This window comes from Phallusia mammillata, chromosome 6 (genome assembly GCF_965637545.1).
Source record: "Phallusia mammillata chromosome 6, kaPhaMamm4.hap1.1, whole genome shotgun sequence".
In the NCBI taxonomy this organism is placed as follows: Eukaryota; Metazoa; Chordata; class Ascidiacea; order Phlebobranchia; family Ascidiidae; genus Phallusia; species Phallusia mammillata.
Genome location: NC_137257.1, coordinates 13,457,936 through 13,473,879, shown reverse-complemented (window position 1 = coordinate 13,473,879; position 15,944 = coordinate 13,457,936). Strand labels below are relative to the sequence as shown.

At 41.7% G+C, this 15,944-nt stretch overlaps 1 long non-coding RNA gene across 1 annotated transcript; it reads left to right on the top strand.

The window, feature by feature from the left end:
- The first annotated feature begins 366 nt into the window (after positions 1–366).
- Positions 367–1,132, top strand: LOC145232396 (uncharacterized). The gene is made up of 2 exons (XR_013860873.1): positions 367–597; positions 780–1,132. It is a non-coding gene; the product is annotated as an uncharacterized LOC145232396 (long non-coding RNA).
- The last annotated feature ends 14,812 nt before the right edge of the window (positions 1,133–15,944 follow it).

Genomic DNA, 15,944 nt, shown 5'->3' with positions numbered 1-15,944 from the left:
GAGGCTCCCCGTGATCCAGAAGTTGAGCTGAAGCGCACAGCTGCAAGGGCTGATCGGCTAATTATGTTCGGTAATTATGCCAGACCTGCTGGCCCCAGCAAGTCGCGCCGGAGCCAATCCGGTAATTGCCGGGTGGCTACCACACCTATGTGCCTGCAATGCTTCGAATAAACTCAAAATGAACAGGTCTGCGCAATTGGAAAACACGCCACAATGTTACAGTAGCACTGCACAAAGTTAGTATCACATTGTTTTGGCCACTACTTTGCTCTAGTGGACATATCATGCGCGACATCAACTGACTGGGGATGTTTTTCTTGCCATTTCACTCGTAAAAATATCCCGTGTCTTGAAATAAAGCATGTACGGTCTGCATATTTCCAAAATGTTTCCGAATTCGAACCACAGGGCTTTTTAAGCCAATCACAGCAGCGCAAATCTGCGGGTTGCCGTTACGTCACGTTTAGGTTGCTAAGCGGTTATTTTGACTTCAGTATTGTCGACGTTGCAAGTTTTATGTCAGTTTTGATTCAAAAAAACGTTTTTACAAGTCAGAACATGGTGAAGACTCATGCATTTTGGATGTTTGAACTGAAGGTAATGTTTATTAGGTTATGTATAGCAGTAAATTATACACACATAATTTTTATTGAGTGTAAAATCACTTTTGTGCAATATATGCTTCATAAATGGTAAACTATACACTCATACTTTTTATTAAGTCTGAAATAGCTTTTGAGCAAAATATTTTCTGTTATTAATGGTATGTGTTTGTTTAGGATAGCAACGCATCCCCTTCATGCAGTCAAGTTTGCATGGCATAAAAACAGTGTATTATGCCTCATTGTCTCTAGTGCAAGCACCTATGATCAACACAATTTAACACATTATGCATGTCATACCTTGGGATCAACAAACTGTTCCTAACCTACAGAGATGAATGGTTTATTATTGTACACAGTGCAGTTCTGACATAAGTGTACACTAGGCACACCATTTGCATAGTTGTTCCAAACAACTCCCAGTATTTTCAGTTATGAATGTTGTTCTGTGCCATCAATGTATATGTTATTTTTATTGTGCATGCTGGAATTTTGTCGTAAGTTTACAATAAAACAGAAGTGATCTTGAATAGCAAATTGAAGTAGTGTGCTTGAGAGCCAAAGCAGGATTTAAAAAAACTACTACAGTATAAAGTAAATTATGAGAAGATTTACTTGTGCTAGCATATTTATTGTTTTTCTTGTGACATTGAAATGATAATAGTCCCAAAAAATGTTGTAATGAATAGCTACCACCTAAAAACACCTATGCAGCAGTGTCAGAATTTTATTTTCTTATCTCACCTCATGTGAGCAGCTTTTTCTCAGTTATTTTATCTTTTCTTGTTTACACCAGTTTTTTATTTTATTTGCAATCTCATGTATGAAACAAAACACCTTTTTACTTACAATGCTCTAAATTAGGGCAAGCTTGGCTATTGACAGCACTCTATATGACCAGTCTTATTTGTCAGCAAGTTAAATTAGTTTGTCTTGACCTTGCTACACAGGCTAATTATTTTTCTTCATGGTTTACATCAGTTTATTTATTTGCAACTCTTTATATGGAACAAAGCAGTTGCACCTAAATTATATCACTCATTCCAACAGTCCTCCAAAAGTTTGTTTATTATACATGCAGTAACCACAGTTAAAAATAATCAGTCAACACAGTTCTATAAAGTAGATCCAATGATAATCTATTGGTATCACATTCTCCATGATAGTCAATATGTTTACTAGTACAATAACTTTAGTTATAGCTAAATGTCAAGCAAATGCCTTTTAACTTGGAGTGCTTGATGTCTCCGATCTGCCCTGCCCTTTCCTTTAGTCCATCCCTTCTCAAGGTTTTATTTGTTTTGGCAGCGCAACTGCTCTTCCTTGGTTCCAGTCATACAGGCCTAAGCTCTGGTGGCTAAAGGCACACTAAGCTATAGGTATAATCACTTTGGAGCATGGAAAAGTAAATTCTAATTGTTAAACAGCAAATATGATTATGCATCCATGCAGGTTCTGGAATAGCAAATAGCCCAACCTACAATCCAATAAATTAATCAAAAGCCAATTGCCCCAATCTACAAACCAATTAGGTAATAATAGTAAGCAATATGATATCTACCAGCAGTAACAATTTTATCCAAGACCCTTTAACAATTTATACAAAAATGCACGGAAAAGCTGCAGGAAAAAAAGTAAAACACATAAGGAAATGAATTTTTGTACCTCCTATACCAAGAAAATATATAATTTTAATGTCAGTACCAAAAAAACCCAATGTATTTTGCTCCAGCATTGCGGCTGCCAATTGAGTTTCTTCCAAATGAATGAAGTGCTGATCTTATTTGTGCAACGAAATGAGCAGAAGAGATAGAGTTCTTAAACCTTTCTAATGCTTTTTTAGTTTCCTTTTAATTAAAGTCACTAGAGTGCTTGGTCTTTATAAACTCAGAACACTATTAAATTTAAGAAAAGTTCTCTGCAGTGTAGTCTGGACATTCAGTCACTGGTTTATGTGATGGTCCAGCAATGCTATCAGACAATGAAGTGGTTGGATTGATTTCCATGGCATTTGAACAGCCACCATGATCTTATGTTGATGTGTAGTGGCCAAATCACTAAAGAATTCCACAGATGGTGCCTGCTCCTGACCCAATGCAACGCCTGCATACATTTGCTTCTGAGGTGCTGATCCCTGATACATCCCCAATTGGAATACCACATAACAGGACTGTAAGTGAGGCATTAGTCTGAACCAGATTGGTTGTAGAAGCCACAAACACTATCTCAGAAGATTGTAACATCATTTTGTGGATTCTTTCCATGATCAGCGTTACAATGGCACAAACATAACAAAGCGGATCTTAGCCTCAGATTCTTCAGCATACTTCTGTATAGCACAAAACAAATTTATACCACTTTATGCCCCAAAGTTACATTTACGCCACTGATCCCAGAGATAGTACACAGAGCAGGGCTTTGGATTAGTTGTTAGTGACTGCACTTATTCCATCTGTAACAAGCAACTTGGTCTCATGGGTTTGTAATGCTTGAGACACTGACAATCATTGCCAAAAATACATGAAGAAAATCTTTCTTGTAGATTCACTGATCTTTAGCTAACCAAGGTTTCTGGCAGCTTTAAGCAAGTGATTGTGGTTAACTGCCACACTTACTATACATGGATGAGTAGAAACCAACTTATGTGATGTTTAGTTGACTTGGTGTAAAGTTTGATCTTAACATCCATAGACACAGGACACAAAGTGTTGAATTTGATACACCAGCTTCATGTTGGCAAAACTTCAAAGGTTTCCCCAAAATATTTTAGGGTTTAGAAATGTTTTGTATACATTCCAGCTAGAAATAGAAACTACACAAAAAGACTCAAGCCACTCGTCCCATTATTTGCTGATTGTAAGGTCAATCTAAAAACCATTTCTTCATTTCCTTTTGTTACTAATTTTTCTCCAAGTTCCACCATTTGCTGCAGGGAATCCACTTAACAATATCAGATGATTATTTACAAGAAAGCTTATAATTAATTATTAAAAATGCCTTTTAAAATGCTTATATTTTAGTAATACAATTATAAAACCAAGCACAACCTTAACTTTCAAATATTGTAACTCGAGGCAGATTGACTGGTTACTACGCAAGCTGTTGTGAGATTGGTTCAATGAGTCGACTAGGCTGATTGGTTAAAAAGTCACATGACCCGGGAAAACCCGCCTTTGTGATTGGCTTAAAAAGCCCTGTGGTTCGAATTCGGAAACATTTTGGAAATATGCGTACGGTCTTCAGGTAGCCGCCTGTTACCTTATAACAGTATTCTATTTGAATAAGGTAAGATTTCACGATTTCAACACTTCGGTGTTACTTTTTTCGACTTTAATTATTTCAAATCGGTTCCCTAACGCTGCGGACGGTTGGTTGGTTGGTTTTTTTTTATTACCCATTAGAAGTGTTGCTGGGCCTCACACAAAGTCGTGGGGGCGCCAATGAGGCTCCCCGTGGTGCAGAAGTTGAGCTGAAGCGCACAGCTGCACGGACTGGTCGGCTAATTATGTTCGGTAATTATGCCAGACCTGCAGGCCCCAGCAAGTCGCGCCTGAGCCAACCCGGTAATTACCGGGTGGCTACCACACCTATGTGCTTGCAATGCTCCGGATAAACTCACCATGAACAGGTCTGCGCAAGTGGAAAACACGCCACAATGTTCTAGTACAGGGGTGGGCAACATACGGCCCGCGGGCCGGATCCGGCCCGCGACGGGATTTTAAGCGGCCCGCGGACAGTTTCCGGTCTTACATGATAATGTGGCCCGCGGCCACAGTCTGCCGCAATCCCCCATTACTTGCTTACTACGTCAAATTACAGTTGTAACGCACAGTAACGCTCCCCAATAGCAAAAAAAATTCCCGCCGTTGTTACCATTGCACCATACGTCCATTGTTACGACATAACTACCAACCTTGTGTGTGTCCTACTTTAACGGTTTTCTTTGTTTCCACACGTATAGCCTAGTTCAGGGGTGGGGAACCTGCGGCCTAAAGGCCACATGAGGCCTTTTAGGGCACTAAGTGCGGCTTTCGATGGCAAAATACATTTTTAAGATGTTGATATAACCGACTGCACCAGGCGCTGAAAAAAATAGACAGAAACGTATTTTTGACTTTATTGCAGATTATTTTTTGATTAGTTCCAGGGCAGCGGTTTTCAAACAAGACCCATGTGGTCCCATAGTGGTACATAAAGCGATTTCCATAGTTAGGACTACCAAAAACTCCAGGTTCAGCAATTTCTAGGTTAAATAAATCCTGAATGTTGTAGTGAAGATGAAAATGTAGTGAGGAATTTTAATTAGCTGAGACCGTAAGTCCTACAAACTACGAGGAAATAGCAAAACGACCATTCTGTAAGTCAAAAAGTTTGAACATCACTGCCCTTGGCCTGGAAAATAGTCTATGCGGCCTACACGAGTGTCGATAAATCGTTTGGTAGCCTTTATAAACAAAAAGGTTCCCCACCCCTGGTTTATGTGGTCAAAAATCCGTTTCAAATCACTGGATAAATACGCGATTAATGTATCGATTCAGGAATCCGGCCCGCCAAGTACTTCATTTTCCCATATCAGGCCCGCCGACTGGAGAAGTTGCCCGCCCCTGTTCTAGTAGCACTGCACAAAGTTAGTATCACATTGTTTTGGCCACTACTTTGCTCTAGTGGACATATCATGCGCGACATCAACTGACTGGGGATGTTTTTCTTGCCATTTCACTCGTAAAAATATCCCGTGTCTTGAAATAAAGCATGTACGGTCTTCAGGTAGCCGCCTGTTACCTTATAACAGTATTCTATTTGAATAAGGTAAGATTTCACGATTTCAACACTTCGGTGTTACTTTTTTCGACTTTAATTATTTCAAATCGGTTCCCTAACGCTGCGGACGGTTGGTTGGTTGGTTTTTTTTTATTACCCATTAGAAGTGTTGCTGGGCCTCACACAAAGTCGTGGGGGCGCCAATGAGGCTCCCCGTGGTGCAGAAGTTGAGCTGAAGCGCACAGCTGCACGGACTGGTCGGCTAATTATGTTCGGTAATTATGCCAGACCTGCAGGCCCCAGCAAGTCGCGCCTGAGCCAACCCGGTAATTGCCGGGTGGCTACCACACCTATGTGCCTGCAATGCTTCGAATAAACTCAAAATGAACAGGTCTGCGCAATTGGAAAACACGCCACAATGTTACAGTAGCACTGCACAAAGTTAGTATCACATTGTTTTGGCCACTACTTTGCTCTAGTGGACATATCATGCGCGACACCGACTGACTGGGGATTTTTTCTTGCCATTTCACTCGTAAAAATAACCCGTGTCTTGAAATGAAGCATGTACGGGCTTCAGGTAGCCGCCTGTTACCTTATAACAGTATTCTATTTGAATAAGGTAAGATTTCACGATTTCAACACTTCGGTGTTACTTTTTTTCGACTTTAATTATTTCAAATCGGTTGCCTAACGCTGCGGACGGTTGGTTGGTAGGTTTTTTTTTTTTATTACCCATTAGAAGTGTTGCTGGGCCTTACACAAAGCCGTGGGGGCGCCAATGAGGCTCCCCGTGATCCAGAAGTTGAGCTGAAGCGCACAGCTGCAAGGGCTGATCGGCTAATTAGGTTCGGTAATTATGCCAGACTTGCTGGCCCCAGCAAGTCGCGCCGGAGCCAATCCGGTAATTACCGGGTGGCTACCACACCTATGTGCCTGCAATGCTTCGAATAAACTCAAAATGAACAGGTCTGCGCAATTGGAAAACACGCCACAATGTTACAGTAGCACTGCACAAAGTTAGTATCACATTGTTTTGGCCACTACTTTGCTCTAGTGGACATATCATGCGCGACATCAACTGACTGGGGATGTTTTTCTTGCCATTTCACTCGTAAAAATATCCCGTGTCTTGAAATAAAGCATGTACGGTCTTCAGGTAGCCGCCTGTTACCTTATAACAGTATTCTATTTGAATAAGGTAAGATTTCACGATTTCAACACTTCGGTGTTACTTTTTTCGACTTTAATTATTTCAAATCGGTTCCCTAACGCTGCGGACAGTTGGTTGGTTGGTTTTTTTTTATTACCCATTAGAAGTGTTGCTGGGCCTCACACAAAGTCGTGGGGGCGCCAATGAGGCTCCCCGTGGTGCAGAAGTTGAGCTGAAGCGCACAGCTGCACGGACTGGTCGGCTAATTATGTTCGGTAATTATGCCAGACCTGCAGGCCCCAGCAAGTCGCGCCTGAGCCAACCCGGTAATTACCGGGTGGCTACCACACCTATGTGCTTGCAATGCTCCGGATAAACTCACCATGAACAGGTCTGCGCAAGTGGAAAACACGCCACAATGTTCTAGTAGCACTGCACAAAGTTAGTATCACATTGTTTTGGCCACTACTTTGCTCTAGTGGACATATCATGCGCGACACCGACTGACTGGGGATTTTTTCTTGCCATTTCACTCGTAAAAATAACCCGTGTCTTGAAATGAAGCATGTACGGGCTTCAGGTAGCCGCCTGTTACCTTATAACAGTATTCTATTTGAATAAGGTAAGATTTCACGATTTCAACACTTCGGTGTTACTTTTTTTCGACTTTAATTATTTCAAATCGGTTGCCTAACGCTGCGGACGGTTGGTTGGTAGGTTTGTTTTTTTATTACCCATTAGAAGTGTTGCTGGGCCTTACACAAAGCCGTGGGGGCGCCAATGAGGCTCCCCGTGATCCAGAAGTTGAGCTGAAGCGCACAGCTGCAAGGGCTGATCGGCTAATTATGTTCGGTAATTATGCCAGACCTGCTGGCCCCAGCAAGTCGCGCCGGAGCCAATCCGGTAATTGCCGGGTGGCTACCACACCTATGTGCCTGCAATGCTTCGAATAAACTCAAAATGAACAGGTCTGCGCAATTGGAAAACACGCCACAATGTTACAGTAGCACTGCACAAAGTTAGTATCACATTGTTTTGGCCACTACTTTGCTCTAGTGGACATATCATGCGCGACATCAACTGACTGGGGATGTTTTTCTTGCCATTTCACTCGTAAAAATATCCCGTGTCTTGAAATAAAGCATGTACGGTCTTCAGGTAGCCGCCTGTTACCTTATAACAGTATTCTATTTGAATAAGGTAAGATTTCACGATTTCAACACTTCGGTGTTACTTTTTTCGACTTTAATTATTTCAAATCGGTTCCCTAACGCTGCGGACGGTTGGTTGGTTGGTTTTTTTTTATTACCCATTAGAAGTGTTGCTGGGCCTCACACAAAGTCGTGGGGGCGCCAATGAGGCTCCCCGTGGTGCAGAAGTTGAGCTGAAGCGCACAGCTGCACGGACTGGTCGGCTAATTATGTTCGGTAATTATGCCAGACCTGCAGGCCCCAGCAAGTCGCGCCTGAGCCAACCCGGTAATTACCGGGTGGCTACCACACCTATGTGCTTGCAATGCTCCGGATAAAGTCACCATGAACAGGTCTGCGCAAGTGGAAAACACGCCACAATGTTCTAGTAGCACTGCACAAAGTTAGTATCACATTGTTTTGGCCACTACTTTGCTCTAGTGGACATATCATGCGCGACACCGACTGACTGGGGATGTTTTTCTTGCCATTTCACTCGTAAAAATAACCCGTGTCTTGAAATGAAGCATGTACGGGCTTCAGGTAGCCGCCTGTTACCTTATAACAGTATTCTATTTGAATAAGGTAAGATTTCACGATCTCAACACTTCGGTGTTACTTTTTTTCGACTTTAATTATTTCAAATCGGTTGCCTAACGCTGCGGACGGTTGGTTGGTAGGTTTGTTTTTTTATTACCCATTAGAAGTGTTGCTGGGCCTTACACAAAGCCGTGGGGGCGCCAATGAGGCTCCCCGTGATCCAGAAGTTGAGCTGAAGCGCACAGCTGCAAGGGCTGATCGGCTAATTATGTTCGGTAATTATGCCAGACCTGCTGGCCCCAGCAAGTCGCGCCGGAGCCAATCCGGTAATTGCCGGGTGGCTACCACACCTATGTGCCTGCAATGCTTCGAATAAACTCAAAATGAACAGGTCTGCGCAATTGGAAAACACGCCACAATGTTACAGTAGCACTGCACAAAGTTAGTATCACATTGTTTTGGCCACTACTTTGCTCTAGTGGACATATCATGCGCGACACCGACTGACTGGGGATTTTTTCTTGCCATTTCACTCGTAAAAATAACCCGTGTCTTGAAATGAAGCATGTACGGGCTTCAGGTAGCCGCCTGTTACCTTATAACAGTATTCTATTTGAATAAGGTAAGATTTCACGATTTCAACACTTCGGTGTTACTTTTTTTCGACTTTAATTATTTCAAATCGGTTGCCTAACGCTGCGGACGGTTGGTTGGTAGGTTTGTTTTTTTATTACCCATTAGAAGTGTTGCTGGGCCTTACACAAAGCCGTGGGGGCGCCAATGAGGCTCCCCGTGATCCAGAAGTTGAGCTGAAGCGCACAGCTGCAAGGGCTGATCGGCTAATTAGGTTCGGTAATTATGCCAGACCTGCTGGCCCCAGCAAGTCGCGCCGGAGCCAATCCGGTAATTACCGGGTGGCTACCACACCTATGTGCCTGCAATGCTTCGAATAAACTCAAAATGAACAGGTCTGCGCAATTGGAAAACACGCCACAATGTTACAGTAGCACTGCACAAAGTTAGTATCACATTGTTTTGGCCACTACTTTGCTCTAGTGGACATATCATGCGCGACATCAACTGACTGGGGATGTTTTTCTTGCCATTTCACTCGTAAAAATATCCCGTGTCTTGAAATAAAGCATGTACGGTCTTCAGGTAGCCGCCTGTTACCTTATAACAGTATTCTATTTGAATAAGGTAAGATTTCACGATTTCAACACTTCGGAGTTACACGAACTCTTTAAACTAGACAGTACAAACCAAACCGCACCCAAGAAAAGAAGGAACTCTAGTTCAGGAAAAAAAAGAAGAAAGAAGAAAAGCAAGAACAAGACAAGCTCGTCAGGAGAAGAAAGAAGAAACACTAACTAACAATGTTAAAAATAACTTCGTTAAATATTAACGGACTTGAAAATAAACTAAATAACCTTACTGACTTTTTAAATGCCGATGACTCGGAAATACTACTCTTACAAGAAATCCACTTAATAGACAAAAACCTTTTCACAAACTGGACTCGAAAAAACAATGTTGATTACTTTTTTAACTCAATTTGGCGACACGAAAACCAAAATACGTCTAAACATAAATTTGACGGTACTATGATCTTAATTAAAAAGAAATTTGTACAAAAACTGGGAACAGACATCAAACACGTAATATTGGTCAACCAAAAAATTCAAAAAATTACGTTTACACTTCATGAGAACACCTACAACATAATAAATTTATACCTCCCCTCGGGTACTCAAAATGCACACGCTAGATGCAAATTAATTACGACCATAGCTGACTCAATAAATAACAACGCTAACCTTATAATCGCAGGCGACTTTAACTTTCTTGAAAGCCCATTGGACACCTTAACAAACCAAATCAGAAAAGACATCGATTATAGAACCTGGACGCAAACCATCAGCCAAATCGGCCTTATAGATTGCTTCCGTCACTTGCACCCTGCAAAAAAAGTATTTACTCGTGTCACTTCCCATTGCTCAACTCGACTTGACCGTTTTTACATCAATATCCCACTGCTACATCAATTAAAACTCGCTAATCACACACACATACACTTTTCGGACCACAATTTTGTACCTTTTATCACGCTAAACCATAACAAACAAAAACGATGGGCAAAACCGTCCTGGAAATTGAACTTATCGCTACTCAAAAACGCGGAATATAACTCCTTAGTTAAGGACATAATCTCTGATTTAGAAAATGAAAAAGACTCCTACCAGTCAGTTTTTGACTGGTGGGAGACTCTTAAAAAGAAAATCAGAAAGAAATCAATTTCATTTGCAATAAATTTAAAACAAATCGAGAAACAAGAAATCCAAAACACGCAAACACAATTCGAAGATCTAATGGCTAAAATGAACCCGAACGACTTAGACGCGAACCTCAAACTCCTGGATCTACAAAAGAAGTTAAAAATACACACAGAAAAAAGTCTCTACGGCGCAAAAATTCGTGCCCGAATAAAAGACAACTGTGACGAAGAAAGACCTAATAAATCTTTCTTTAGCACAGAAGCGACAAAACAAGAAAGCACTAGCATTAGATCACTAAAAATTAATGACAATTTGGAAACCAATGCAGAACAAATTGTAAAAGAAGTGCACCTCTTTTACAAAAACCTCTGGCAAATTAAGAACGATACTAACAATTCCGCGCAAAATCACTTCTTATCCCAAATTGAAACCTACCCCCCACAACCAATAGACTCCCCTATAACCCTTGACGAATTAGAAGTTTCCTTAAACCTCATGAACAAAAATTCCTCACCCGGTAACGACGGTCTCCCGATCGAATTTTACCAACACTTTTGGCAACCACTGAAAGAAAATATAATTGAACTAGTCTACAACATTTATATGACCAAAGAACTACCGCCATCGCTCAAAAACGCCCACGTCAAACTAATACCTAAAAAACACGATAAAACCCTACTCAAAAACTGGAGACCTATTTCACTGCTAAATGCAGACTATAAATTAATTAGTAAAACCGTTGCGCGCAGACTGCAGCTCGAACTCAACACCAAAATTGCACCAGAACAAAAATGCGGCCTCGATAAAAGATTCATTCAACACATCCTTTATAACATTAAAAGCTCAATCGAATACTCACATAACCGCAAAACTCCATTAGCTCTCATGCTCGTCGACATTGAAAAGGCATTCGATACAGTAGACCACAACTTTATTCACAAGGTATTGAAAGCATTAAATGTTAACGAATATACACGGAACTGGGTACACATTTTGTACAAAAACATAGACAGCACAATTGACGTTAACGGTATACAGACAAAGAAAATACACATCAACAGAGGCGTACGCCAAGGTTGTGGCCTCTCGATGTTGCTTTACGTGGCCGTGTGTCATACACTAATTAAAGCTGTAAATAACAACGATAATATTAACGGTCTAAAATTTGGAAAAATTGAAACTAAAATACAGCAATATGCGGACGACTCGACGTTCCTAATAACGAACAAACAATCAATTGCGGAAACCTTCAAACTACTAAATTTATACCAGAAAGCCTCGGGCCAAAAAATCAACCAAGATAAAACTGAAATACTCGCTATTTCAGAAAATCTACGCAACGAACTTCACTTCATCTACCCGGACTACGTAAAACCCACCGTGAAAATACTAGGAATAAAGTGCAACGCCAAATCTTTTTCGGCACATGATAACTGGAACCCCATTTTACAGCACGCAAAACGCATATCAGCTATTTTCGCTCCTAGAAAACTATCGCATATCGGCAAAATTGCAATTATCAACACGCTAATTCTCCCCAAGATGCTCTTCATTGCAAGAGTAGTAGAACCGACCCCAACCTACTTAAAAGATCTAAATTACATCCTATACCAATTTTTCTGGTTCCCCAGGAAAATGGAACTAACAGCGCGAAAGAAACTAATATCCTCAAAACCCAAAGGCGGACTTAATTTTCCCGACATCGAAACTAAAATACAAGCCCTATATTTAGAAAAACTGCGAGATCTAATTAATGCTGACAACATTTCGGAAGTCTGGCAGCGCTGGGCCATTTATAACTTAGGAACAAAAATCAAACCAATTAAACCGTCACTATTTGATAACACGAAACCAAACGCGTGGAAACCTAACCGAAATTGGAAAAAAATCTACGAAACTTATCAAACTTTAATGGAAATAAATAACGAATTCAATTGGCAAAAATCCAAATTAAGACACTTCTATTACGAACTAATAAAAAAGAAAGAAATTGATAGCACTCCAAACTTCCTCACCGACTTTAGCTGGAAGAAGGCCTTATTCCTCCAAACGGGGATGAGGCCCCTTTTCAGCAACGGCGAGCGTCAAATTGCTCATTTAACAATACACAAATCCTTCAAATGGGGCGATTTTTATCGATCCAAAAACTCATTTCATTTAAAAAACAAAGACGTAAGAATCACTCGATGTAAATTGTGTAAAAACAAAAACGACAACGTAGAGCACCTGCTTTCAAACTGCCCGGTACACAACCAAATCGCAAATAATCTTGACCACATTTTATTTAATAATTTGCAAATTCGTCTCCCAAGCGACCCAAACCTTATGCAATATAACTTCTACAACCTAGAAACCCCAATCTGGCTAATAAAAATATACTCAATCTGGCGAGTTAAAATTATTAAAGAAAAAGAGAATCTCGACCTTCGCAACGAATATGTCAAAAACTCATTTCTCTTTGCGAGGCGAATTTCCACCAAAATCTACGCAACGTTTAAATCGCAACTTGAAGTGTTAGCTCATAAATTTGGAAACGACTACATTGAAACGAAATTTGGCTTGGATCTAGATAAATTAGGAATAAACACCGCCACGTAAAGCTCAACATACTGGTTTAATGAATTATTATGTATTACGCACAGTGCATTGTTTTGTGCTTATCGTATTATATATATTGTATTACTCTCACTTACGCTAAAAACGTCACTCAGTTAACTCGCAACCTTTTTTATGTTCAAAACTATGTTTATTATTGCGTAGTGCAATAAATCCCATAAAAACTAACGAGAAGACTTTAAGTTTAACATTTACCGTTCTGTTATCTTTACATCCCTCTTTAAAAGTTAAATTTTCTTTTTTCGACTTTAATTATTTCAAATCGGTTCCCTAACGCTGCGGACGGTTGGTTGGTAGGTTTGTTTTTTTATTACCCATTAGAAGTGTTGCTGGGCCTTACACAAAGCCGTGGGGGCGCCAATGAGGCTCCCCGTGATCCAGAAGTTGAGCTGAAGCGCACAGCTGCAAGGGCTGATCGGCTAATTAGGTTCGGTAATTATGCCAGACCTGCTGGCCCCAGCAAGTCGCGCCGGAGCCAATCCGGTAATTACCGGGTGGCTACCACACCTATGTGCCTGCAATGCTTCGAATAAACTCAAAATGAACAGGTCTGCGCAATTGGAAAACACGCCACAATGTTACAGTAGCACTGCACAAAGTTAGTATCACATTGTTTTGGCCACTACTTTGCTCTAGTGGACATATCATGCGCGACATCAACTGACTGGGGATGTTTTTCTTGCCATTTCACTCGTAAAAATATCCCGTGTCTTGAAATAAAGCATGTACGGTCTCCAGGTAGCCGCCTGTTACCTTATAACAGTATTCTATTTGAATAAGGTAAGATTTCACGATTTCAACACTTCGGTGTTACTTTTTTCGACTTTAATTATTTCAAATCGGTTCCCTAACGCTGCGGACGGTTGGTTGGTTGGGTTTTTTTTTTATTACCCATTAGAAGTGTTGCTGGGCCTCACACAAAGTCGTGGGGGCGCCAATGAGGCTCCCCGTGGTGCAGAAGTTGAGCTGAAGCGCACAGCTGCACGGACTGGTCGGCTAATTATGTTCGGTAATTATGCCAGACCTGCAGCCCCAGCAAGTCGCGCCTGAGCCAACCCGGTAATTACCGGGTGGCTACCACACCTATGTGCTTGCAATGCTCCGGATAAAGTCACCATGAACAGGTCTGCGCAAGTGGAAAACACGCCACAATGTTCTAGTAGCACTGCACAAAGTTAGTATCACATTGTTTTGGCCACTACTTTGCTCTAGTGGACATATCATGCGCGACACCGACTGACTGGGGATTTTTTCTTGCCATTTCACTCGTAAAAATAACCCGTGTCTTGAAATGAAGCATGTACGGGCTTCAGGTAGCCGCCTGTTACCTTATAACAGTATTCTATTTGAAAAGGTAAGATTTCACGATTTCAACACTTCGGTGTTACTTTTTTTCGACTTTAATTATTTCAAATCGGTTGCCTAACGCTGCGGACGGTTGGTTGGTAGGTTTGTTTTTTTATTACCCATTAGAAGTGTTGCTGGGCCTTACACAAAGCCGTGGGGGCGGCAATGAGGCTCCCCGTGATCCAGAAGTTGAGCTGAAGCGCACAGCTGCAAGGGCTGATCGGCTAATTATGTTCGGTAATTATGCCAGACCTGCTGGCCCCAGCAAGTCGCGCCGGAGCCAATCCGGTAATTACCGGGTGGCTACCACACCTATGTGCCTGCAATGCTTCGAATAAACTCAAAATGAACAGGTCTGCGCAATTGGAAAACACGCCACAATGTTACAGTAGCACTGCACAAAGTTAGTATCACATTGTTTTGGCCACTACTTTGCTCTAGTGGACATATCATGCGCGACACCGACTGACTGGGGATTTTTTCTTGCCATTTCACTCGTAAAAATAACCCGTGTCTTGAAATGAAGCATGTACGGGCTTCAGGTAGCCGCCTGTTACCTTATAACAGTATTCTATTTGAATAAGGTAAGATTTCACGATTTCAACACTTCGGTGTTACTTTTTTCGACTTTAATTATTTCAAATCGGTTGCCTAACGCTGCGGACGGTTGGTTGGTAGGTTTGTTTTTTTATTACCCATTAGAAGTGTTGCTGGGCCTTACACAAAGCCGTGGGGGCGCCAATGAGGCTCCCCGTGATCCAGAAGTTGAGCTGAAGCGCACAGCTGCAAGGGCTGATCGGCTAATTAGGTTCGGTAATTATGCCAGACCTGCTGGCCCCAGCAAGTCGCGCCGGAGCCAATCCGGTAATTACCGGGTGGCTACCACACCTATGTGCCTGCAATGCTTCGAATAAACTCAAAATGAACAGGTCTGCGCAATTGGAAAACACGCCACAATGTTACAGTAGCACTGCACAAAGTTAGTATCACATTGTTTTGGCCACTACTTTGCTCTAGTGGACATATCATGCGCGACATCAACTGACTGGGGATGTTTTTCTTGCCATTTCACTCGTAAAAATATCCCGTGTCTTGAAATAAAGCATGTACGGTCTTCAGGTAGCCGCCTGTTACCTTATAACAGTATTCTATTTGCAGAAGGTAAGCATCAGGATCGTGCCTGTGCCCCTTGCTGAGTGGAGGTAGACAGCCGACGAAGCATCATACTGTTTTAAGGTGGACCCTACCCTGCTTTAGAAGCTTGTTGGCTCCACTAAAACGAAGTTGGCTCCAGAAAAGTTGGCTCCGCAACAATTTGGCTCCAGAAAAGTTGGCTCCGATAAAGTTGGCTCCAGAACGTTTTCCTACTCCCCTTTCCCACCTAGTACCCACACCCTTTCCCCGCAGCCGCCCGTTGGGTCTTTTTCAGGACCACCAACGCCAAGGGCAGTTTAGAGAA